Raw genomic sequence first — 27,442 nt, 5'->3', positions numbered from 1 at the left:
CTACAGCCATGGAACGAGGGGTTTACCCGCCTGAGTGTCAGACACTGACAAATCCCAGAGGGAGAAAAGACCTCTTTAATACATACTGATTCACACTGATAATAATAATAAGTTACTGTGCTCTTATGATTTTGCCTCAGCGATTGAAGACACTGCAGGAAGGTATTCATTCTAACTCACCCTTGGTGAGCTTCTGTGAGGCGTAAAACCTCGACAAACCTGACAACCTAGCTGATAGGTATGAGGTAGCGTAGCGGTAACTCGAGCCTATGGCAGTACTTGTGAACGGTGACACAGCACCAAAGCAGTAAGAATGGGACTTCATTGGCCTTTGCTCCTGAGCAGTACCCAGATTCACAGATTCTGGAGTCCATCATAAAATATACTGTATATCATATAAAATGTATCGCATTTTGATAACGATGTAACTCAGTCTCACTTGTGCATTACACATCAGCAGGTAATAATTGTCTTCATTGTGCATTGTTTTTCAGTTACCTTACAATTCATCATTGATTATGGCTTTTATGGAGAATGCTTTGAATATATTATATATATATTCTAATATATATGATATTAGAGCTACTTTTAGACATGGCAGAAAAATACTGAACTGTGGAAAAAGCAAACTAAACATATTCTACAGCCACATGCCTCATTTCAATGGGAAACATTTACTGCAATTCGGTCATTATATTGGAAAAAAATGACAGCAATTTTTTTTTTTTCTGTAATACTTTTTGCGATATTGAAAAAAATGGCCAAATCTTCCTTTTCTGTTTTTTTCTCAGGTTGTGGTCGATAACCGGGGGGCGGGGCCTCCTTCAGTTATTTGATAAACTGAGAAGGAATGACTGTGATGCGTGCGAAGGTGGTTCACTGTGCATTCAGAGCCAGAATGTCACGCACTGGCAACAAACTCATTGTGTCCAAGAGCCCTGAAATCTCTTTTAGATTAGTCATGGACACTGTGTGAGTTTTTAAGCCTCCGCACCAGCAACAACCAGAGCTATAGGCATATTGTTTTTGGGTCAAAGGTCAAGGTCATAGTAGCACATCTCACAAAACATGATTTTGGTCTTGTGAACGCAATATCTCAAGAACTCTACAAGGAAATTTTGCACAAACATTCACTTGGACTCAAGGATGAACTGATTAGACTTTTATTGGTCAAAGGTCAAAGGTCAAGGTCATGGTGACCTCACAAAATTTGGTTTTGGTCTTGTGAACACAATATCTCCATAATGCCCTGAGTACATTTGGCACAAACGCTTGGACTGAAGGACGAACTGCTTGGAGTTTGGTGGTCAAAGGTCAAAGGTCAAAGGTCAGTGTGACCACTGTGTAACACTTTTTAGCTATTATTCACGACTTCACACAGCAATTATGACAAAAACCATGAGGAAGTGATTCTAGTTCTTTTCTACCAAGTAGTAAAAAGGTAGTAGCATGACATGTTGAGTTTAATTGCCATACTTGACTATTGCACATGCTCACATTGTGATGAAACAATATATTGTGCAGCCCTACACAGAGGCCAGATGTCACTGACATCTCTCTCTCTCTCTCTCACTATCATTTTCCAGAGGACTTGAAGGCCGGACAGATAGTCAGAGCATGGAGATGTCCCTATTCCGTGTTGATGGATATGTCAAGTGAAAAGCATCTGCCTGTTTAACACGATGCCTCCTGACATGGAAACAAGGGAGAGGCTTCTGTGTTTACCCCTACTGGCTACTGGACTCTACCGGTCATCGTGTCCATGTGTGTATTTGTGTGTGTACACATGGCTGGCATGTGTGTGTACCTGTGTGTATGTGGGCTCTTGTGACAGTCATTTAAGTTGAGTGTTGGACCTTCAGGCTGTGGCTGATGTTGTAAAGTGAGATCATTTTGGTCAGTTCTCACTTTTGAATACAGTAGGATTCATGTTCAAATCTATAGAGGGGTTGCAGGATTTTATTGAAATCAGTATCAAGATAATTTTCCAATATCTACTGTATATATTGTTGGAATATTTCAGGCTATTAAACCTAAAACTGTTTAATGATTTATACTAGTGGATATTTAGGTGCTAAGGGTGAGTTGTGGTTTAAACATCTGCCTCAAGGAAACTATTTACAACCACTGATAATGACCACTCTATGGGCATGTGTAGGGGGCAGCCGGAGGTAACAGAGGTAGAGAAGTGGTAATTTATGTGTAAACACTAACTGTCTTCTTTTTGGCGTGCTGAGTTTTAGGTTTCACTTAGGGTCGGAGTCAGATGGGAAGGAGGAAGCCAGCAGAGCCAATCCGAAGACGACAAAACGCCCATGCACATTTCTTTGTTTGTATCTGTATAAATACACTGGATCAGGGAAAGTTAGGTTATCAGACTGTGGACTGACCAACACTTGTTATTGGTTAGGGAAATACACATCTGATCCAGAATTCTGTATTTGTTCATTGCTTGGTGAAAAGATTTACTAAACAAATTTAACTAAATTCTTTGGTGTGGACATTTACTGGTCTTTTGAGTATTTTGAACACTGCACACACCCCGTGGGGGGGTGAGAGTTTTTTCCTCCAAACAGAAAAAAACTCCTTCAATATCTATCACAATATTGAAAATGGTAATAAAAATATTGAAACATTGAAAGATTTCTGCAGATCTGAGGGGTCTGCAGGTGGAATCGGGAATAAAAAGTTTAAAGATGTAACCTGGTGTCAGTCCATGCAGGGCTTTAAAAGAAAATACAAGAATATTTAAGTCAATTCTGTTCTTCAGAACTCAGGCCAGTACAGTGGAGATGTGCTGTCTCTTCTTGGCACCAGTGAGGAGTCTGCAGGTGAGACAGGACTGAATGACTCACTCCTCCATAAAGAGAATTGCAGCGGTCAAACTAGCATGAACCGTATTCTCCAAATCTATAACGGATAGGAATGTTTAAAATTTTGCAAGTGATCTAAGATGGAAGAAGCCAATGCTGTTAAATTTTAAATCGGAATCAAAGATAGTCTTAGACAGGCTTTTGCATCGATGCCATTGAGAAAGAGTGCAGTGCAGCAGCCTGCTATGAAGCAGGCCTGCGGAGGAGAAGAGCTGCTCAAGGTAGCTCAAGAGCCGAGCTGTTCCCACAGCTGGAGCTGAGCCAGAGAGAGAGAGTGAGCGAGAGATGGTGACATCCTGGGTCACATGCCACACAGTGAGCAGTAGTATCTGGTTGTTAGGTCAATGGGTGGGTTTCATACCTACGTGTGAACAGTACCCACAACCATGGCTGGTGACTTAGGCCCAGTTCAGACCTGCATTAACATATTAACATCACAAGAATATTAACATCTAAACCTAACCCCATCTATCTATCTATCTATCTATCTATCTATCTATCTATCTATCTATCTATCTATCTATCTATCTATCTATCTATCTATCTATCTATCTAATGTGCGTCAGTTCACACCTAGCTTTGAAATGCGTCTCCACATGAGTCTCCAGTGACCACTTATGGTCGGATCTCACTTCCCTGCTTTATAAACAAATAAACATGTATGCATTGTTTTTTATCAGACAGATGGATCTGTTGTCAATGTGCTTGTGTGTGTGTGTGTGTGTGTGTGTGTGTGTGTGTGTGTGTGACTGTGAGTGAAGAGTGAAAGAGAAAGAGAGTGAAGGGTACGGACAGGTTGAGTGAATCAATGCTCTGCTCACAGCTCTAGTAAAATATTTTTGGTTCATTATGAAACAGTTGCAGACTGTGTCAGAGGACGTCAGCAGAGTAGTTGGTCCTTCAGTGTGGCCCAGGACACAGTCACGTTCACACTGCTAAAACAATGTGGCCCCATGTGGTCCAGACCTCCTCTGAATGTGGTCTGAGTCATTGGATCTCAAATGCATCCTCAGTGTGATCGCATATTCCACAATGTGGTAGGAAAAGATCACATGTACTTAATTCCACAGTGTGTAGTAAAATGGACTGATTGAATTGAGTCCCACAGTATGTGGTAAAGACTGCCTGAACTGCACGATATAGATTTTTTCCCCCTCTTCTTGCACCTTTGCATGGAAAATGTATTTATTTATAATTTAAGTGTCTAAATTTTTGGGTTTCTGTGTTTTTGTTGTTTTTTCTTACAAAAAATATTTTTGCAACATAAAATATTCTTTGAAACTTACCTGTGTCTCCTGCTTGCGGTGTTCATGCAAATCTTCTGTGTGTCTTTATTTAGCCTACAACCCCATAGCCTAACAAAATAATTTAGCAAATCCAACTTGCATCCCGGGTGCGTTCACACCTGAACTTAGAGCAGATCACCAGAGACAGATTTTAATACCAGGTCTGAACAGGGCCATAATGTAATCAAAACTGAAAGATGACAAAGACTACACATAAAAGCCTTCCTGGTTGTCACATGAAAAAAAAAAGGGTGTTAGGATTAAGAGTACAAGGATGCAGATGCATCTGCATATAGTATACGTGAGCATGTGTCTGTGAATCTGTTTGTCAGCGCCTGGGTGTGTTTTTACCATAAGTGGAATTTGTTCACCCATGTCTGTGCACACAAAGAAGTGCCATTTGTTTTCCACCAGGCATTGCAAACACTCCATCACCACAGAGAGACATCTCTCAGTGGACCCAGCCCACATGCTCAGGCAACACAGGCAATCTGTTTAGCACGACAAGGCACGACAGTGTTTGTGTTGGTGTGTTTTTACACCTATATGTCTGAAAAAGTAAGAATATGTGAATCTCCACAGCCAACTCTGACTCCTAGGAAATGACTTTCATATACTGCTGAACTGTTTTCCCAAATATGTTGTGATGGCAGTGTAATCGCTGGCTGGATTACGTTCAGAGGCAATTTTTTTTCTTGAATGAATGGACAAAGTGTTATATTTGTTAATGGCAGTGCAGTTGCCAGCAGATGACTGGGATGGATTCGTGGGCGTACAGAGCACCACTATCACGCCAAAATTAAACCGGACCACAATCTTTCCCTAACCTTCACCTAGTGGTTTCTGTGAGTGGATAGTGTACTACTGCAGGATCAGATATTCTGGCAGAAAAACAACACGACTGTGATGAGCTCACTGATCAACATATTTGCGACTTATCAAATATGTAAATTAACAACATTTCTTCATTACATCTGGTTGCAATTTAACTAGATTTTATTTGACAGGAAAGTGGAGATAGGCAGGTGATACGGGAGAGGGCGTTTGGGGTGGGGTGGGGGGGGGTGTTCGGGGGGGCGATCGGGTAGCCCCCATAAACAGAATATCTAAGAGACATGGTGACCTGTTGAGTTAGAGTGCAGTGGAACCAGCACCACTGACATCATATGTCTCTGTGAACTGCACATGAAATGATGAAAACTTCATTTCAGCAGCAGGAGCTGTGAATACTACGACCTGTTAAACAGCATAGTAAACAACAGTCTCTGTTTGCATGACTTTTTCTATAATAAGATGGTTATATATAAAATATTATAAGATTTTTATGTGAGATTTTAAGATGGTAATACATACAATCATGTTCAGTAGGATGTAAAGGTGGTGTATCTATATCATTATAGAAATTCTGAAAAATACTTTAAATGTTGAGGTGGCTTTCAAAAAGTTAACCAACTAATGTGGGAACAAATCCTTTTGTGGCTTAAATTTGGCTTTCCTCTGCTCACTGACCCCTGATAGTAACTACAGTGTATGTGGTCTGTAGTAAATGGGCTAAAGATGGAAAAAAAAACACGGTGGTCTTTGAAGGAAGGCATCAGAGGGAAACACAACAGCTCTAACAACATGACAGAGTTCATCCAGACAGCAGCTACAGCAACATGACGAGTTCACACATGAAGCCTTCTAGCCACTCTAAGCTCCACTTAGATCATCTGCTGTCTTCTCTTCACCTGCCAAGTGGATGACAGCTCTCAATGGATCCGTTTTAACAAGGAGGGCCTTGGGGCCCAAAGGGAAAAATAAGGGATTCCAGTAGATTGCAAGCGGACCCCATGGGAAACAGTAGTAGTCTGCTTTCTTATCCCTACAGTATCCACCAGCCTCAGTCTGTAGCTATCTGGGCTGTGACGTTCTAAAGAAAGTTACAAGTCAAGATAAGTCTCAAGTCCAATGGGAGAGACGTGTTGGGGGGCTCTATGATTAAGTTTGTGCTTCTTTATCACCTTGGGCAAGGTTGAATAAAAGAAAAAAGAAAGCACATGCATGCACGCACACACACACACACACACATACACACACACAAAGTGAAGTAAGAAAAATCCCCTGTTTTCCCAAGAGTAATCAATTAATTGTGGGAAAGTTGCCAGCAATTACTGATCAAAGACGGAACTGAATTGCAGTCCTTAAGCTTTGAAGAAGTTTAATAAGTCACCTACATGCCTAACCGTCTAGTCTGCTTATCATTTTAATTTGAGCCTTAATGAGGCACTAAGATTATCACCTCCCTCCCTCAGCTCCCTGAAGGGAAAGTAAATATGGAGGACAGGCATGGAGGAAAAATCACAGTGTTGAATGGTCACATTAAGTTGCTCAGTTGCAGTAGTCTATTTCCCCACTGCCATTTCTTCATGTTGAGTAGTTTTAGAGATAAGTCCCGTTTCACTACTACATAGATCAATGAAGTCATAGTCAGTAACGTTCTCATTAAACTTTCAGTTTTATCACCACCTTCATTAGGCTTTTAATGTTTTTTCCTCAGCTCATTAGGTCTGATTTCTTGCCAAGAGCACAAAGCGCACGCTGTATGATGCATAGGATGCATATTTTCATGATAATTCTTTAGGTCAGGTCAAAAGAGAGACAGAGTAGAAAAGTCTTTTACCTCTCCAGCTGACCCTGTCACTTTCCCTCCAGAGCTGAACTCTGCTTAACCCTCAGGTGATGCCACATTTTCCCAGCCCCTCGCTTCAGCCCCTCTTCCGCCAATTATGGATGTCACAAACCGACGCCTGCACACAGGGGCCACCATTATGCTGGAACACAAGCTGCTGATGCTGCAAAAACCATGCAATGGCAGTACTGAGATAGGACATGTGTTTCCCAACAAGGCTCTGCTCTGTAGGCGTCACAGTCGACCGATGCCACAGAAGAGGACATATTTCCCACCAGTCATTTCTGACAGGCAACCAGCACCACAGATGTGCTTGTAAAAGAAATTCCATCAGGACAAATGGCACATACCAGTGAAACTAACAGGGATGTGTGTGTGTGTGTGTGTGTGTGTGTGTGTGTATGTGTGATGGGTTAACCTCATGTCATATCTGTTTCAGGAGTCAGCAGGAGATACAGCTAAAGCCCTGTGAGCGTAGAACAAACTGTGGACATTAGGTGAATTATAATGATTGCAGTGATTTTCTGTGCTTTCACTCTGCCATGTGTCCCAATGACATACAGTATTTCTCCAAACACAGAGGCAATAATAATAATAACTCCCAACAATTCCATGGATTTTTAAATCATTTTTGTCTTCCTGAAAGATAACGCTCCAAATATGTGGACACCTGAGTATTATTGATAGTTTAACACTGTACCAAAAACATGGCATAATAAAGCCACATTAGGAAGCAGCTCAATCTGCCAACATGAAAGCCACGACCAGGAACGAGCAGGTTTCAGCGCTGACAAAGTCAAACAAAGACACGTCAGACAGTTTAATTCTATTTAAAGAAGGACTGACACCAATCACGTAGGTGTTTCATCATCACAAAAAAAGCCTTCAGCATTTCAGCAGTCTCCAGTGAGCTTAATCAGGGTTGCTCAAAGTTCAAATTTCCTCTTTTTTGACAGTTAATCACAGCACCACCATCAGGCTGATTGTAATGATAATTCATGGGAACCATTAACACATAATTTTTTTCATGTTTCATGACTGAAGCTCATTCCACCTCAAAGCAGATTGAGCAAAGGCAGAAGATGACACATAATGATGACTAGGGCAAGTCCAGATGCACCAGTCAATATGACACTTCAGATTTTGGTTAATACTCGCCCCCAGACCATGTTCACCATATTTGGTGACATTCTATCTGCTGGGTTTTGAGGTACATGTTTTCGGTACTCATGGTGCGCCCTGTGGGTCTGGCAAAAAATGTTTTGGGAGGCCTCTTCTCAGACACAGCCTGAAGATATCTACCGACGTCTGTGAAGACTGGACAAAAATCCCCTATTAATAAGCTTTATAAAACTTTTGATAAACTTGGTCCGATGATGATCTACAGGAAATTGAATAGAAATCGGACCTACAGCTGCTCCAGCAGCTTCACTGACGCAACACAACAGGGTTCTGCTCTATTGCCTTATTGAAACAGGAAACAGCTTTCTCCAATGTGCTGGCACAAACCCAGAAGCACACTGCTGTGTAACATGTTCTTGCACGCTGTAACATTAAGGTTTCCGTTATTGGAAGGGCACATACATGGACCTGATAAGAAGAAACAATCCCAGACCAAGAATATGTGGGTGTCCATATAGTGCAGTCCATCTGCTGACTTTAGTGTCTGACACTAGTGGTTATCCTCAGTGCCACAGAGTTCATATCTTCCTAATAGTTCACAGCCACGTGTCAACAGACTAGTTCTGCAGCACAGATGCTCCTCAGCTTTTCACTCCCTCTTTTTGTGTCAGGACGGCATCAGTGCAGATCTGATTGACATCTTCTACATCTTGCTTCTCTGGCATCGACAAACAAGACTATACAGGCATGGGCACAGAGTGCTGTATCCCCACTTTGTGGCTGCTGTACGACCTTATGTAATGTAACATTTGAGAGCTCAGAGGTGGTTCCAGTCACTCACAGTGCCGACTGTCATCACAATCACTTAACAAAGGTTATTGAATCTCCTAAACACAAAAAGTTGGAATCAGAAAATGTTTGGTGGCGTGCAAAATAAACACAATAAATCAAACTGTTGTTAATTTCTGTCAATTAACTAATCAATGAATTAACTAATCATTTACTGTAAACTTTACCTACATTTACATTTGGGAAAAGCAGGTGCTTCTTATGTGGTCACCTGCCACATTGTCCTTTTTGGATAATACCTTAAAAACACAGAAACAAAGATTTCCAATTTCAGTTTTCAAATCTAAAAGAAATTTTAGAAAAAAAAAGTGAAAATTTAATCACCACTTTGGTTTCTCTACATTTACTGTATGAATGAAAATAACATCAGCACTTGCCATGCAGTCCTAGCACTGTACGTGGAAATTACACTGTTAAAACAGAGTCGTAAAAGTTACTTGTGGTTATCTGCATTAGTCAGATACACTTATGTTTATTATTATCCGGCAGGCAGCCTCTTGGGAAGTCCCGGGCTGGTGTAAGGTAATTGAGAAATGTACATATATCTGTTGGAGGGACTGTGTGACTGTTGAGGAACAGTTACCCATGTGTTTCTTTTCCTGGCGGCGCAGGTTACTGCCTGTGTTCCTGAAACCTCATTAAGCATCCACTGTCATCCTCCATCTGTTAAACAGTCAGCCAGCAGAGCTGAGTGGAGAGGGGAAGCAAGCTGTCCGCTAACTTCCTCTCCTGTCCTTCACTCTTTATCTTCCTCTCTATTGCTTTTGTACAAACTTTATGAATCTATGGTGTCTTATTGCTTCCATATCTTCCACCTCTGTAGGTTTTTTTTTAACTTTCTACTCCACTACCCTGTTGTTTTGCTTTTAAATGGCTCTTTTGAGGGCAGCAGGACTGAGTGCTGACAGTTTCTTTACCATCATAAAGACAGAAAAAAATGGGAAGTGAGATTTACATTATGATTATGGCTTATTTATGATTTTGTTCACAGAATTTCCAGTGCCTGGCCCTAAGGTACACAATAAAAGACAAGCTATTCTCCCCGCAATGGGCATTTTAGATTTCCATTCCCTTTATCGTGGATAGCTCAGCATTAGTGTTTTGCATTGCACTGAACGTCTGCTCTCTGTTTTACTCCTCTCCCTTGTGGCCACCTCCGTGTTTGAAAGAGCAGCAGAGAGTGAGAGTAAAGTACAAATCCACATTTTCAAATAAACTGTTTTTATATTGATGATTTAGGAGAGAAGCAAAACTGTGGTTTTGATCTGAACACCAGACCAGGATCACTGATACTGATATTTTTTTTTAATCAATACATTACTGTTAAAAGCAGCCAGTCATTTAAGGGGAGAGAAATTTGTCATGATTTATGCAGTGAATGCATTATTAATAGGCTACTTCTGCATGTATCTTAAACACTGCCAAATAATTAGCCAAACACGGGGCATTTTTTTTTTTTTTTACTATTCTCTATTGATACTATAATCAATATGCAGGGATACTGTGGTAAGATAAAGAGTGGGTAAATCCTACCTCACTGCAGCTGTTCTACTGCGGGCGAAGATGATGGAAAGATGGACCTATACCAGTCTATGTCGCAAAACACCGTCTATATGGTCTGTACTATAGATCAATGTTTGCAAGACTAGAAGACAGAATAACAAAACTGACTAATGTGGAGGCAGGGGAATTTTATTTATAGAGCACATTAAACTAGACATTAAAATGGCATTTAAAAACAATAAAAACAAAACTGAATAAATGAAAATATTTAAATACATAAGATCAGGTAGGAAACTTAGGACACCATTTTAAAAGAGGTGGTGTAGTGATAAGAGACATTAACAACTAGCAAAGATTAAAAAGATGTTCTGTATGTAATTTATTGCTGAGCTGCAGTAAACAGTGATGTTTTAAATGAGATTTAAATGAGAGACAGTTTGAGCAGGTGTTCAGGAAGTTTGTTCCACAGGTGAAGAGCAGAGGAACTAAAAGCTGCTTCACCTTGTTTGGTTCTGATTCTGGGAAACAGCTTAAAGAATCTGTTAGTTAGACCCGAATGGTTTTCTGCCCTCTCAGAGTTTGTAGCCCACATGTCTCTCCATCACTTGTCTCCTGGGCTGGTTCTGAATCTGTTTCTGTCTCTTTCCCACCTTCATCTTTTTCTTTAAATTCTGAAACATTTACACCTTCTGTACTTTTTCCATGTTTCTGTATCCACTGTTGCATCCTGAGTTTCTCCATCAGCTCTATCTCCTCCTTCCTCATTCCTTCATTTACTCTCTTAAAATATAAAAATCCTACATTGAGCCAGACTCAAACTTGCACAATGTCAACTACATGAACTGTGGAACAACTTAGTGTCGTGGGAATACAGGTTATGAGTTAAATTGAATGGTTAAAACAACAGTATGCAAAAATAACTAACTACTCTCTTGTGTCTTTCATTTGACAGGTGACTAGTTCAGTTGAGATGTTATATGTCTTTCCGTTTCCACTCTGATTGACAGAGGGGAGACCAGTTTCAACACTCTAACAGGGTAAAGTGTGCGTAAACACATACACTTTAAACAACTCTCCAGACTTCGTACGGGTAGTATTGATACTTTGGGGATCGATCGATCAGCCCACCCCTACTGTGAAGAAAAATCTGATGCATTTCTTCTCTTCATCTCGTCCTTTTACCTTTACTGTTCTCAGTGTTCTGTCTCATTCTCCATCCAACCAGCCGGGCGAGCAACAGCACAGGGAGCAGAGAGACAGAAACATAGAGAAAGGTGGAGGTGGAGAGACAGACAGATAGAGCAGTGTTCCTCATCTCGCTTGTCTGAACGGGGTGTAAATAGACAGGGTCAGCGGCTGGGGTCAGAGTTTCCAATGAGAGTTGATCTCCAGAGGCTTCCGCCTCGGGGACTCCGAGTTCCATCAACCTCGGGCCTCTTCTACGCACCGCCAGCTGCCCCCGTGCCCCTCCAAACTTTTTAATGAGGCAGTTAGCCGTGTAGCAGTGGCCTTTCAGTGACGTTCGCTGACCGAGCACTCTGGTGAAAGGGAATATTGATAAAGCTGTCAGGAGGGAAAGCTCAATCCGACACACAATCTGTGTGCGTGTGTGTGTGTGTGCGTGTGTGTGTGGTCAGCCTTAATAATTCCTTCCCTGAAAGCAGTCGTCTTCAGTCAGTTACCTACAAAACACAAATAAACAGCACTTACAGACATATGTCTGGCAGGTTATTCTTGTGTTTTCAGTCTAAATGAGATCAGTGTAGCGAGGCCATTATCCCTGCACTGAGTGACAGATCGAAAAAGTACATTCCTAAGGAACACCCACTAACATATTCATAAACACATACTGCTAATCCCTTTTTATCACTTAAAGGAAGGAGCTGTTTCTAAGTCTTGCTATTGCTACATAACCAGCATTAACATTAGCTGCTGTTTACTCACCAGTCTTGTCACTGTTAAATTTACAACAGAAGAGGTTATAAAACATCATGTGATCAGCTGCTTCTTCAGCGATACAGTGACTCAGTATCGGACAGTGACGAGACAGCCCAACCAGGCCAGGGCCAGCTGGTTAGCTTGCTAACTCCAGTAGAAGAAAAGAGGGGATAGAAATTGAAGGAAAACAAGACAGTTGCTTCCTAACCTCTGGAGACAGCTGTTGGTGAGAAGTTTGATGCCGAACAGGCAACATTTCTTCTAGACTAATGAGTAAACAGCTGGTAATGCTACCGTTGACTATATAGCAATAGCAAAATATCTCCCTTAAAATTGTACCTTCACATGCATACAAACGACAAGGTACTGATACTTTGAAACCTTAGAGTAGTTAACCGTTTCTCTGGGTGATCAGTTCAACTAACCGTCAGAGGAACAACCAAGATCAGATGACTAAAGAGACTGAAAGTAAGTTACAGAAAACACAGGCAACAACTGATGTGACCTTTAGTGAAATGCGGCTGTTAAAAGCGGTGGTAAATTTAGAATCACGTTTGGACAGAGAGGCCAGCTGTAATTTCTGAATCCACCTGGTTAGCAGAAAGGAAGGTACCTGCATGTCTGTGGAACAGCTGATTCAGCGTAGTGGTGTCTGGAGTGGGGAAGAAGGTGATGATGCAGCAGCGGAGGTGTGAGATTAGTTGAGATTAGCAGAGCGACGTGGAGACAGGACGGGACACCCAGTACAAAGGAAATTCGTTTTATAAGGAAACTTTAGAGAAAGACATTCAGAGATGTGCCAGGCCGATCCGTGGGCGGCTTGCCCTGCTGGGGGTGGTGTCACACTCACATCCCCTCTGTGCAGTCTGTCCAGCAGTCCGGATAATTGTGTCACATTTGAGACAAGTGCCTAAATAACCATATTTTGTTATTTATTAATTACAAGATCTGTCATCCTGATACTCAGGTGGTTACAAAGAAACCAAAAATCCCGATCCCATGTTCATCTCAATCTGCGCTGGCTTCCTGTGTGTCAAAGGATAGATTTTAAAATCCTACTACTGGTCTGTAATGCACTAAATGGTCTTGGGCCCAAACACATCTCTGATCTACCTGTACGATATGAAGCATCCAGACCCCTCAGGTGATCTGGGACAGGTTCACTCACTGTTCCCAGAATCAGAACCAAACAAGGTGAAGCAGCTTTTAGTTCCTCTGCTCCTCCCCTGTGGAACAAACTTCCTGAACACCTGCTGCAACTGACAGCTCATTTAAATCAGGGCTTAAAACATCACCGTTTACTGCAGCTCAGCAATAAATCACATACATGACTGTGACTATGACATCTTTTAATCTTGTGCATTTGTCTGTCTCTTATCACTACAGCACCCCTTTTATAATGGTGTCCTAAGTTTTCTTCCTGGTCTTATGTATTTTAATATTTTCATTTTTATTTATTCAAATTGTTTTTAAATACTATTTTAATGTTTATCATTATTTTCTATTTCTAATGTATTGCCATGCCTCTGTAAAGCTCTTTGAATTACATGGTGTCTGAATGATGCCCTATAAATAAACTTGCCTTGCCTAGGTTATGGAAACATTATACATGAGTTTAAACAGACATACGTGACAAGAGATGTTAAATTTCCCTTTGACTTGTTTGGTAGCTACTGTTTTATTGTTTCATTTTGAACTGCAAGACTGATAATGATAAGACTGATCTTCTATAACACATATGTTTATTATTTAACAGTAAAACTGGGCTATGATTGTCTTCATGATTGCTCTGAGGCGAGAATTACCAGCACACAGCCGTTCTGATCACTGCACATTACTATTGATTTAGCAGTAATGGAAAGACTTTTATTCTGTTAAGGAGTGTCATAATTTTAAACAAAAGTATTTAGTTAGTTTATTGTTTATTTCACGTTTATCGTTGGGAGTCAAGCCATAGCGGTGTTATCTGTGATCTATAGTGGTCTTGATCTGTGAGTCTGCAGTAGTTTCTGTTGATGTGCTTGGAATAAACAACTGACAGAAAACTTCACTTGTGATTTTTTTAAATCACTGTTCAGCCCGTTTTCGGACAGGCATCACACATATGACTTGCAGAAATCAACTAGAAATGAAAACAAATCTCCAACATCTCAAACTACAAGAACAGGAATACAGACATGACTGTGGAGCTCTTTAGGATCACATGTTTTCTTGTCTGGAGAGGAGTAAACAAGAGGAGGCAATGAAAAGGAGGGGGCTTCCTCACTCAAGGTTTAACAGCTGCTAAGAAAATGATTGCACTACATACTTTGGAAGCCCCCACACACTCTGACCAGAAGACAGTGGTTCCTCTTCACTCTCTCGATGCTGGTCTTTACTACAGTTGACAAAAAATTGGTTGGTTTCATAGCATTTGCCTACCATACCCCTTATCTCTGGAATGGCCTTCCATTGAATCCTTAAATTCAGCAGAAGTGAGTCAAAGTTTCTCTAACCCACACCTCCAATGTAGTTTCATTGACTGGACTCAAGGTTTTTCTAACACCTAACTCCAGTTAGCATTGGTTTAAGTCAGTAGCCCAAGGGTTCCAACCTACACTGTGAATGTTTGAAAGCTGTTTTTAAAATGGACAAAAAGAAAACAATAATTTGTGTGTTATTAGTAAAAACAGGTTGCTTTTTTATTACACTAATTCAGATCACATTCTCTGAGCAGTTAATGCAGAAAACAAAGTGAATCTAAAGGGTTCACTGACTTTTTCTTCCCAGTGAACATCCAAAGTGAACATTTGTCAGATAGAGTGAAGAAAAACATCATCTAGGCAGCATTATGATGCTCCTGGTGTATCTTGTAAAACCAGCATAGTTGCATATGAATGCAGTTTATAGGAGATAAGGTCGGACTGTTACACTCTCTTGGGAGACATTTTTATCTATCTCTCTCACAGCTGTTCTGATTTTACAGAGGCTGTCAGTAGGTAGACTGGAGGCACTGTAGGGTTTATCAAATCAATCAGTCACTGCTGCAGAAGTCCTCGTCCTCATCTGCCTCAACCAGCTGCCACGAAATGTAAAAATACAACACAGACATGGCACATCTCAGCTGTGGTCTGCTTTGTTTACACATAATATAAGCCTATTGATGTTTCTAAATTAATTTGGTAATGATTTATTCACATTAAAACTCTACATATAGCACATTTAATTAAAGAAACAATAAGAGTCAGAATTATGATAGATGAGGGCAGAGGCCTGGTACTCAGTGCTGCACTACATGTGTAGCTAAATGCAGCTGGGTTTACAAGGCGGATACTCAAGGGACAAATTGGAAGAAAGTCATGTGACCAAAAAAGCAGCAGAAGACTTCAGGTTGTTACCAACTCATAAGGTTGGAAAGCAATGAACTGCTTTAGATATCTGGTGTCAGTGATGTGGATTTAATTTCCCGGTATTTTAGTGGGTTTTATAGAGAAAATGTTACATTTATACAGTTAAAAAGTCATTTTGCATATTGAAATTGTCAATTTCTGTATATTACATCATCATTTTTACAGTGATCCAATGCTGGCACTGAGCCTCACTCACTATCAATGCAAGCACACAATTCATCATGTATCCATAATAAAGGGACTCTCAACTGAAATCCTATCAAACACTCCAACTGCAGGCCTGAAAGTTTACTGCGAAAGGTTTCTACTTTTCATCAACATGCTGTAGTCAGGTTGGATTCACAGGAGATACCATAGTTTCCAATGGAGACCCAGGGTCACGGCAAAGAAGTATCAAGATGACGACTGAAATTTTTCAAGTCACATTTCCATTCCAATTTTCACTTGTCCATTTAAACCTGCTCAGTCGGGTGCTGACACTTAGACTTTCACTAAAATAAGTTCAATCCAATTACATTTCAAGTTGGGGTTGAGATTGACTTAACAGACACTCAAGTTACTCTCAAGTACAAAATTACAGATACCGTGACTTTTGTGTGTCAACACCTTAAGAATTATATATAAAGAGAATAACCCCAGACTGCAGTTCTGAAAGACAAGTTATGAGGGCAACAGAGTTTGGAAAATGGTTTACATGAAATGCAGTGCTGAATCATCTGTTTACTGTAGCTTGATTTTGAGGAGTTTGAGGACATTGAAGAGAGGGAGGAGGGGCAAATGGAAGAGGAAGGTGTGATGCCCGAGACGTCAACAATTGACAACGATCAAATGTCCCAGATGTCTCTCTCTCTTCGGCTTCAGCCTGTAGAAAGGGAAACTTCTTCAACCTAATCAGCATCAGCAAAACAAAGGCAAAGTCATCTGATGCCATTAATATTGAGTTGGCAAAATTAAAGCTTTGTTAAAGCAGGTTCATTCTACTCTGTCTTCTACAATCTAATGGCAGTGAGAAGGTATTTGGGCATCAAGTGGCGAATGAACAAAGAAACCCAAAAGATCAAGTACAGCTAAGAGTTAGGAGAAACGTATCTGCTCCATGATGCCCTAGAGGCAGAACGGGTAACATGCAGCCCTCACTCAGTACCGTAACATTACACAACTGTGCCACATCCACCACATCAAATCCAGCTGAGCCTCCTGCCCCAGGGGGAACTGGCCCAACAGCCCCAATCCCAAAGCCTCCAGCCTCAACCATGCTCCCTCTCAAGGATGATGGATGCTGAAGATGAATAGTTGAATATCAACAGTCTGTAATCTTCCTCTTTCTAACCTGTGGTTGTTCAGATTGCAGGGTTATTTTTACACTAGTGTTTTGTATTGAGTGCCTTGGCAAGAGTTTTATTTACAGAACAGAGAAGCATGAATATCATTCAGTAGGTGGGGAGTCACCTGTTTCCTGTTCATTTTTATGTATTTCAGGACATGACTACTCAAATGAATAGTTTGATGAAAGGATGTTCTTTCCAATGCAGTTAGATTTTCATGCTCTTCAGTCTTCAGTCCAGTAGTTTGAGGGAAAAAAACACCACCACCACCATTCACCTTTTATTATGACAAAACCAAAATTGTCATGTGCATCTTTGTGAGAAAGGTTTGTTTACTGATTAAACCACCAAAAATCTAATCAGTTTGTCCTTTAGTTAAGTGAACATTTGTATCAAATTTGAAGGACTTCTCTTGAGGAGTTCATGAGGCCAAAACTGTGATTTGTGAGGTCACCGTGACCTTGACCTTTGACCACCAAAGTCTAATCAGTTCATCCTTGAGTCCTAGTGAAGTTCCATCAAGGTGTTGGTGAGATATTGTGTCCACGAGAATGGGACGGACAGACAAACCCAAAAACAATATGCCTACAGCTCTGACTGATGCCGGCGCGGTGAAATAAAAAGTCATTGTAGGCGAGGCTGGTTTTAGGTAGGTCGATTGAATGATAGGATATAATACAGTATGAGTAAAGTCACAAATTGCAGCAATAGTATAACATTTAAAATGAATAAGGAACTACCTATTTAGGTTTTTAATAATGAGCCAACATTTTTTCATGAACAGTCCTTTGTAACTTGAGAGACCTGACGGTTGAGACTGAGCTTGAAAGATGATAAAAGCTCACACCACAGTTGTTAGTGCTTAGTTAATGTGACATCTCCCTCTGGTTGTTTGTCACATGTTATTTTAACAGGCATGCTTATATATTAGCAGCGCTGATCAGCACTGTGCTGCTGTGGAAGGAAGGAGTCATTAATAATTCAGGGCTGAACTGTCTCTCGGCCCAGTGGGAACTATCAGATGTAAGAGCAGATGACAATGCCCGACAGGTATCTAGACCATAAGTGCCTAGCATGCTAGCTAAGCCACACACACATGCACACACACATGCACAGACACACACACACACACACACACACAGTTCCATGTGGACCAGGATTAGAGATGAAGCAGGTAAGAGGTAGGGGAGATCACAGAGAGGAGGTGGATTTATCTGCTGTATTAAGAACACTGATAGGAGTTAGAAAGAGGCTTTTGTGCTTGGTGGGTGAGGACGTGAGCTTCAGATTCGACGCCTTCAAAAGCCTCATGGAAATGACTCCGCTCACTGTGCTGCATGTTCAGGGCGTTCAGATGCTGTTCTGATACTTTACACAGCAAATCAAATATGATCAAAGAGCTCGCATCATTTTCCAGTTGGTTGGTTGATGTGTGGTCCCTCCGCGCATCCGTTCGCCCCGTGCTCAGTAACGCCTTGACAGAACCTCTTCAAATGTGGCACAAACACTCACTAGGACTCAAGGACAAACTCGATTTTGGTGGTCAAAGGTCAAAGTCCTGGTGACCTCATAAGACACAATTTTGGCCTTGTGAAAGCAATATCTGGAGAACTCCTCAAGGGAATCCCTTCAAATTTGGCACAAACGTTCACTACGACTCAAAGACGAACTGATTTGATTTTGGTGGTCAAAGGTCAGTGTGACCTCACAAAACACTTAACTCATAACTCAAGACTTCACACAGCAATTATGACAAAATTTCACAAAAATGTTTAATATTTTCTCTGACTCTGGATAAACAAGGATGTAACCTGAAACTAGTCTGAGTGGAGGAGGCAGACAACCACCAGGAGGTGATTCTATTTTTCTGAAACTATGAAATCTTTACATGAAGTTACAATGACTAGTGAACTAATTTCTGCAAAGCAATGTCACATAAGAAGAGGGTCTGTGTAAGATCAAGTGAAACAATAGGCAGAGCAACTTCCACGTTCCAAGTAAGAAAACCTCATCAAACTTTTTAATAGTGTAAATGGCCAAAAAAAAAGCAATCAGATGAAAAAATGATGGTTAAAGTAATAAATCTTAACACAGGGACGAACTACACCAAAATCCTAGTCTCAGTATCTCAAAATTGTATTTCATTTCTTGAGCAAATGCACTTATTCCCTTCACACCTCAGTTTTATCAACACAATTTTTTTTTTAAATGAAATCCTATATCCCTGAATACCATATGGGGACTGCTCTCATAATCCCTTATTCACAGAAATGATATTAAAAAATAAGAATGGAAATGTGACATTATTCATCGAGACACATAATAGATGCATTGAGAGGCTGAAAGCTGACGTAAAAAAAATTCAATACAATTTCAGTGGTAAAAAGGATTACTTGAGAATGGATGTTCCTGCAGGAGACCAATCTGACCAGCGGCGCCCGGCTCCATGTTCTTACACATCCTCCCATTCCAAAAGTCATTTTCACTTCCAGTGCAGGATGCATAATGTATGACAGGGTTAATCAACTTGAGACAAGTAGGGGAGGGAGCAATTTAGCTAGAACAGCCTGCCCCCTGTAGGCCAGCTCCGCTCCTTTCATCGCAATTCATCTGGGCTTTCTCCCCATCTCCTGTCATCTTTGCACACTCTCTCCTCTCCTTCCTCTCTGTGTTTGACTCCAACATTCAGATTCAGCTGCTTCACAAAAGGAACTGCCCTACCCTACAAAAACAAGGGGGTGGTCAACAAAGGATACCCCAGCAGCCATCAATCTTGATGTTCTTCTACAGCCACAAATTATTTGCATTGTCTCAGTCAATTACTCTCCCATTCATCTTCCCACAGAGCTGTGGCATTTCTCTCTCTCTCTCTCTCTTTCTCTGTGTGTGTGTGTGTGTGTGTGTGCGCGCAGGGTTAGAAGGGACACATAGGGACAAGATGCACATACATTTGCTCATGTGATTATTTACTAAAAGTCTCACGTGTGTGTGTGTGTGTGTGTGTGTGTGTGTGTGTGTGTGTGTGCGTGTGTGTGTAAAGCTCTAAAGCTCGGAGGCAGAAATTGGTCCCAAAATTCAATTCCTGTGGACTAACCCCAGGCCAACAAGTGAGAAACCTATGGTGTAGCTGACACAGAGCTGGATCACTTCACTAACTGAGAAGAGAACTGATGCGTCTACGTTTGCAAGCGCCAGGTGACTGTGATGATGGAGAATGTGGGACTCTGTGTCTGGATAACGTCCGTGTGGGTAAGCATGTGGATAATGTTTGTTGTGAAATATATATCTGTAGATATGTAAAGATGCTGGTGTACACAAGTCTGGTTTAAGTCTTCTGTCAGAAAGACTGCAGCAATCCAGGAGTTCAGTCAACAATCTTTAATAATGTCCCACAGGAAGTAAAGACAGATGTGTACACCGAATCCTGTCTCTCACCTAATTTAAATTTAAAAAGTTGTGGTTATCTGACAGAACACAAACAAATGAAAATATACAAATAGTGCAATGCAAGTATAATTATATATATATATACAATTATTATTCTGAGAAAAACTAAAACCTACAATAATGATAGGCTACTGATAATAATAGCCAGAAACAGTCAACTATACACTATCTTAATCAGTATTCCAAATGTCCACAAGCACACTCTCTTGACTGCAACAAGGGATCTACAGCATATTGTATATGGCCGCCAAAGTTCACATTATCGAATATACACATCACGTTTGTAGTACAGAACAGAGGACATATGTAAGTGCTACTATTAAACTAGAAGTCAGATGGTAGAGGGTGTGCCGTGAAGGCATAGTCCTTGCTGCAACAGGTTCAACAGTTTCATGTATGTGCAACTTCTTGGAAACCACAGATGACTTGATCAGCGGAGATCACACAGTGCACATGCCGAGTGACATAACAGCCCTTTGGTTCTGTTAGATTATCACATCTAGACAGCCTGAGGACGGGTCAGAGCAGGGGAATTTGCTCATTTGTCCTTCCTCCATTAGCAGAGCATTATATTATCCTATTACCCAACACCTGACATCCTATGCAGAGTCTCATTCTGCCCCCAGTATGGATTATAGATGGTGAAACGTCATCACTAAGTCAGGCCTGGATGTGTGGGATCTCTCATGGTGATGCCATCACAATCATAAAGGGCAGGATTTCTCTGTGCCTGGCAGGGGTGGACAGTAATGAAGTACATTTACTTGAGTACTGTACTTAATTATGTTTTTAGAGTATCTGTACTTCAGTATTATTTCTTTTGGAAACTTCTGATTTTTACTTCACTACACTTAAAAGCACAGTATATAACTTCTGTCACTAGAGGTCTCTCAATCAAAACAATAAGAAAATAACTGGGAATTTGAAATTGTGGGAAATGCGTGGGATCATGGGAGTTGTTGTTGTCACTACCAACACCATAAGCTCCTACCGATTTGAATTCCTTCAGTGTCAGTGGTTCAGGAAATCAAACGGACCTGGTGATTCTAACTGTTGAAGGTGTAATGTGTAAGATCTGACCAAATCTGGCCAGAATGTTAGTTTTCAATGTTCAAAAAATGAACTAACACCATCAATAGTATGTGAAGAAGCCACAGTGATGATGTCATGACCAAGACCTCCATCTATTATATTTCAGCGATATCTACTGAAATGAGCAAGCTAACCAACTAGCCGCATCTCAGGCCGTGCTGTAATACCACCTAGACACACGAGATGCTGTGTGAGTCAGTGTAGCATCTAGTCTGACTTCAGTCCCACAGGGAAGAACGGCTTCCTCCTGAGCTTGAAGTTACGCTACAGCTCCCATAACTGTACTGACAAACACTTCAAGTGGCATAAATGTATGATGTTGAGGTTTTAGTGATTTAATAGAATTCAGCCTGTTCCTGCGGCTGTTGTCCAGATAGATGCTTCAGTAACTTTTTTACAAGTAAGACAAAGAGACTGTTTGATCCAGAACCAGCAGGTTCAGGATCCACTGCCTAATACTGTATTTATTTTAGCATATTCATATCTATCCTTACTATTTATTATACACACACAACAGACCTAACATGTTTGAATATAAAGAGCTTGTATGATCTAAACTAAGTGTCCTATCACATGTTTGTCTGTATCAGGACCAGAGTTCCAGTCCAGTCCTCCCAGTGATGGACTTTTCTTCTGGGTCTGGCCTCATCAACCATCCATAACCACATTACAGTAACACCTCAGAGTATTATCCCTGCACAGAACACATATTGTCTGTACTGTGATCTTTTGCACGTCCTGCTCAGCAGGAGTTTTGTCAACACATTCGTACATAGTTTTTTTCATTATTTTATCTTTTGGATATGTGTATCTATGTATATTTATCTTTTTGACTGTTGCAGTATTTTACCTTTTTATTGTTATTTCCTGTTAATGTGTTTATTGGATACTGCACCAAACACCGAGCCAAATATCTTGTAAGTAAAAACCTATCTGGAAATAAACCTTATCTCCTGATTGTGCCTTTGTGATGATGTCATCATCCCTTCCTCATGCTGCTGTAGCCTCACACCCGTGTGTCATGCAGTATTCATATTTTTGTAGGTAAATAAAAACATACTGTTTGTATTACAAGTAATCATAATTTGTTTCAGTACTATCAACAATTTTAACTATCAACAATAAATGCACATATAAATAGTAAATTATTATGTATTATGTATTAAGGAACATGGGGAAAACAACAACGTGATTAACTGGACAGGGGCGAAGAGGTGAAATGCTGCCCCCTATGGAGGTGGAGCAAGTAGCACGATCTTACACAATGAATGAATAAAGAATGAATAAAGCAGTTTCACATTTAAAGAGAGGGAGAGTGTATACCAAAGGGCTTAGTACTACCTGCAGAAGTGATGGGAATTACAGCCTTTTTCAGTGAGCCAGATCATTTGGCTCAGCTAACCACGAAGAGCCGGCTCTTTCGGCTCCCAAACGGCTCTTCATTTTACCTCTTCCACCTTTTATAATTCAGCCAAATTTAGAGCTGTTTTGACTTATAATAAGTATGTGTGCACATATATCACTTAAATTATTCAATGTAATTATACTTAACCTTATAATTTACATAATACCATAATTGTACATTGTGTTTGAAATAAAAAGATTAAATGTAAAAACATCAAACAATTACACGTGTCTTAAACATTTTATTTATACTGAACACTGTAGTGTTTGGCTATAAACACTAAACAGACACATCTGGTCCTTGTAGATGAATGTCACAATTCTAATGTTACTGTGATGTCCATGTAAAATAAAATAATAAAATAAATAGGCCTAACAGACTATCCAAAAAACAAATCATTCAGTTACAATCAGTATGGAGTGCCTGCCCTTACAGAGCAAAAAAAAAAAGGCTCTCAGGCGGGAGCCGGTTTGTTTGCGATCAACACATCACTAAAGCTGGGCATACAATGTACAATTTTACCCCATTTTTGAGCTGCACAACTCGTTTTAGAGTCGGGCCAAATTTCACCTTCGTTGGTTGTTGTTCGTTGCGCAGTGTATAGGGGGGAGCGAGGACGGATCATCATCAGGAAAGTTGGTGCTCAGTAAAGCAAAGGCCATCCTCTCAGAATGAGCTCACCTTGTTTAACTCAGACGTTGTTGGTAGAATGTGCTCTATGATTTCAGTCCCACTGTGAACAGAAGAACTTCTTCATCACCGCCATCAGGGCCCTAAATGCTACTGCTTGAGGAGATAAATGCTGCTGCTCGTGCCCGTTCTGTGCCGATGCTGCTTAGTTAAAGTGTTGTCAGCTATCACAGCACACAGTTAGGCTTCAGAAAATAGCATTCATGTGGGTAAAGCAGGAAGTCGGTAAATCAGCTTACATTGAGCTTTGAATTGCTTTATACTGTATGAAAAGCTGCTCCTTCAGTTCATTAAGTCATGTGAATGGCCGTGTCCTTTCACACCGCTGTTCAATGTGTTTCTTTTCATTAAATCACCTGGAAACGACACCAGGCTGCAGTAAAACCATACAGACCTCTACACACATAAGATTAGTCGATTATAACATATTCTGCCTTTTCATGAGCCTATGCTTAACCCTGGTGACCTGACAAAAAAGCACCAGGCTCCATTGACAAAAACTGTTGGTCTACCGCTGCCTCAATCTGTTAGTTTGGTTGTGTTATTGTGAGACCTTCAGTTTGGTACAAGTATTCAGATCCTTTACTTGTGTCAAAGTATCACACAATAACACAAATAAACTAACCCATTGAGGAAGCAGTAGACCAGCAAAAATCCTGTTTTCTGTGAGGTAAAATTACAGTTTTTGTCAATGGAGTGGGAAGGATGGAGGTATTACGCAAGAGGTTAAAGATGAACCAACAATAGAACCCAAGTTGTTAAAATCAGGTGCGAGAGCAGAGAATGTAGCAACCAAGGAAGCACAGACCAGGAAAGAGCATTAACAATATTTATTTAAGATGGCCGAGATAAAACCAACTAAAATTCTAAATGAGTAATTAAACCACATATAAACACAAACTAAAAGTCCATAAGATTAACAGTCCCAAAAGTCCTTTTGCTTAGATGTGCATTATGAGGTGCAGGGACTTGGTCACTCTTGGAGATGAAAGGTGGGGGGGTGAACCAGACTGCTCACGCACGCTGCTGCCTGCCAGCACGACTACCAATCACCTTTGTTCTTATACAGTCGAGGGCCTTTTCATCCCGCACCCGTTGTCCTTCACATCTGCTCTCTCCGCTCCTCTCGCTGCAAGAGACCGACTGCTGAACAAAAAGGTCTCTTTCTGTAGGAATCCTTCCCACAATGCTGTCACACATTTACTACAACAATCTCAACCTGTCAGTAGCAAAAAGAAGCTCTGTGGTCGGCATTCTTTGACAAGTGTGCATAAGTGCGGTCGTACGATGTGCATAGAGATGTATGTACACATGCACACCTGTGTGTTAGGGGTCACATTTGTGCATGTGTGTGTGTGTACATGGCTGATTGATACTAATCACACACAGAAACACATACATACACACAAGGGACTCTTAGTAAATAATTACACGCGTGCATACGTGTGTCTTGTCCTCTATTTCCTTTCTTACCATCCAGATGTGTGTGTGTGTGTGTGTGTGTGTGTGTGTGTGTGTGTGTGTAAATCCTCTGTGAAGGTTATAATGATCAGTTTCAGAAAGAACTAGATTGAAATGCCTGATCATTCTGGAGGATGTACTTTGTATTGCTGTGTGTACAGTGTTTCTGTTATTTAACCAGCCCTCATCGATATAAATGGCGTAGGAAAAAATAATAGAAGTGTCTTTATTATTTTTTAATAGAAGTGTCTCTATTATATTTTCCATGTTACACAATAAAAAACAACAGCACCACAAACTGCAGCCTCCAAAATGAACATAAAGTTGAATCAACACCTCTGAAACAGTTTCAGGTTATATGAAGACGTGTTGCAGGACTGCTGTATTACATTGCATTAGTTTTAAATAGGTGTTCCTAATAAACTGCTAGGTGAGCGCATATGTCAGTTTTTATGTGTGAGCTGCCTTGTCTCTTGTCATTTTCCTCATTACTTCTAATCAATACTGCCTGGTGCCAGCTCCGCTAATACATCCCCATCCTACACACACACACACACACACACACACACACACACACCACACTTGCTCATTATTAAATAAACGGCTGCAGCATCGTAGGTCCACTCAGGGCTGGAGCCGGAGTGTGAAAGGCAGTAGAAAAAGAAATCAGTTGTATTGTCTATGACCACACACCATCCTCCTCAGACTGCTACAGGGGAGCAGAAACAGAGAGATACAGGTGAAGGTATACACACACACACACACACACACACACACAGAGAAGAGAGAAAAAGAAAAATAGCCAGGCTGGGGACTGGAATTGATCTGACATGGGGCCCTGGGGCCATGTTATGACGAGGTTTGCAGTAGCTGCGAGAGGTTTGATGGGGAAAATGGGGAGTGTTCATCACAGCAGAAGTAGAGCTATCATCCTCCTGGAAGGGGGAGTGTAACATTACTGACTGCCTATACTGTCAGTAAATAAAGCTGTAGCCTCACTCGTGAGCCTGAAATACCTGTACTCCGTGGACAAAGCTTTAATATTCTGCCATGCACTGCAGAGTAAATAAAAAGCAGGAAAATGCCACAGCTTTTAGAGATCTTAAGATATCGAGAGAGATTATTCCTTTTAGATGTGACACATACTAAACTCCACTCACTCCAACAGCAACATGATAGAACACTTGGAATGCAGGTTTCTTTACTGTAAAAGAAACATTTCCACATTATCAGCAGCTGTGAGTTAATAAGACTAAAGGCCTATAATAGTCAGCCCATAATAAGAACGTTTTCAAAGGAACAAATGTCCCATTCTTGGACGTACTGGACGTCAGGCTGAAAATGTGAAGTGTGTCCTGAGAATGATGTGAGAAAAGGTCATGGGGTCATTGAAAGGACGCGGTCATGAGGAGTACTACCTTCTATGTGACAGCAGCCGTAACACGACAGACAGGTGGTGCTGTAACCTGAGGGTGTTTGAAAGGGTTGTTATCAAGCTGATAATAAAACTCATTTTAATAAGTTACTTGTAATTTCGTGTGGAAGAAAATGACCCACTCAATGTACTGGAGTTTGAATCATTTAGAAAAAATAAGCACTTGGCAATGGTGCTTTTTTCAGTGGTGCAATGTAACTAAGTACATTTACTTAAGTAGCCTACACCTTAGAGATAGAGGTTTTTCTCTCTATGCCACTTTATACGTAGGTAAATGTATTTCCAAATATGAAATACATGTACATAGAGTAAAATAATATATGTATGTATATACACTGATGCTCATAAAGTTGGAATAAAATATTTTTTACCTCTTTCCATGAAATGATTGTGACAATGTGATTTATTCTTGACAGATAAAGTGTATATCTTCTCAAAACTTTAGTGGTCAATCTCTTCCAAACATATCACAATGAAAATGAAACCACAATGAAACCACAATTAAACTGAAAACAAAATTATTCCAACTTTATGGACAACAGTGTATATATATATATATATATACTGTATGTATACAGTATGTTAATATTACACATAGAAATTGGAACAATTTCAAATATTGACATATATGTCTAGCTAATACAAACATGTATGTTTATGTATGTATAATTATATATATTGTAGACATACGTTACATAAATATATGTATATATATCCATCCAAAAGCCAGTCGATATATGTTTATATGATATATTTAAATCTAAAAGATAGACATGTAGGTTTAAATTTAATAAGAAATTAAATATACAAACATAGGTTAACATATATAATTTTTTAAGTATTATAGTAAGTACTTTCAGTATGTTTTTTTAATTAACTTGCATTTTACTGTGCTCACTTGCACACGGCTCGCGAGCACCCAGAGGAAACTGCTAAAGTAGCTCCTTCTATCAACT

This window comes from Seriola dumerili, unplaced genomic scaffold (assembly GCF_002260705.1).
Source record: "Seriola dumerili isolate Sdu_G_001 unplaced genomic scaffold, Sdu_1.0 BDQW01000088.1, whole genome shotgun sequence".
Classification (NCBI taxonomy): Eukaryota; Metazoa; Chordata; class Actinopteri; order Carangiformes; family Carangidae; genus Seriola; species Seriola dumerili.
Note: the sequence above shows the minus strand (reverse complement) of the source record.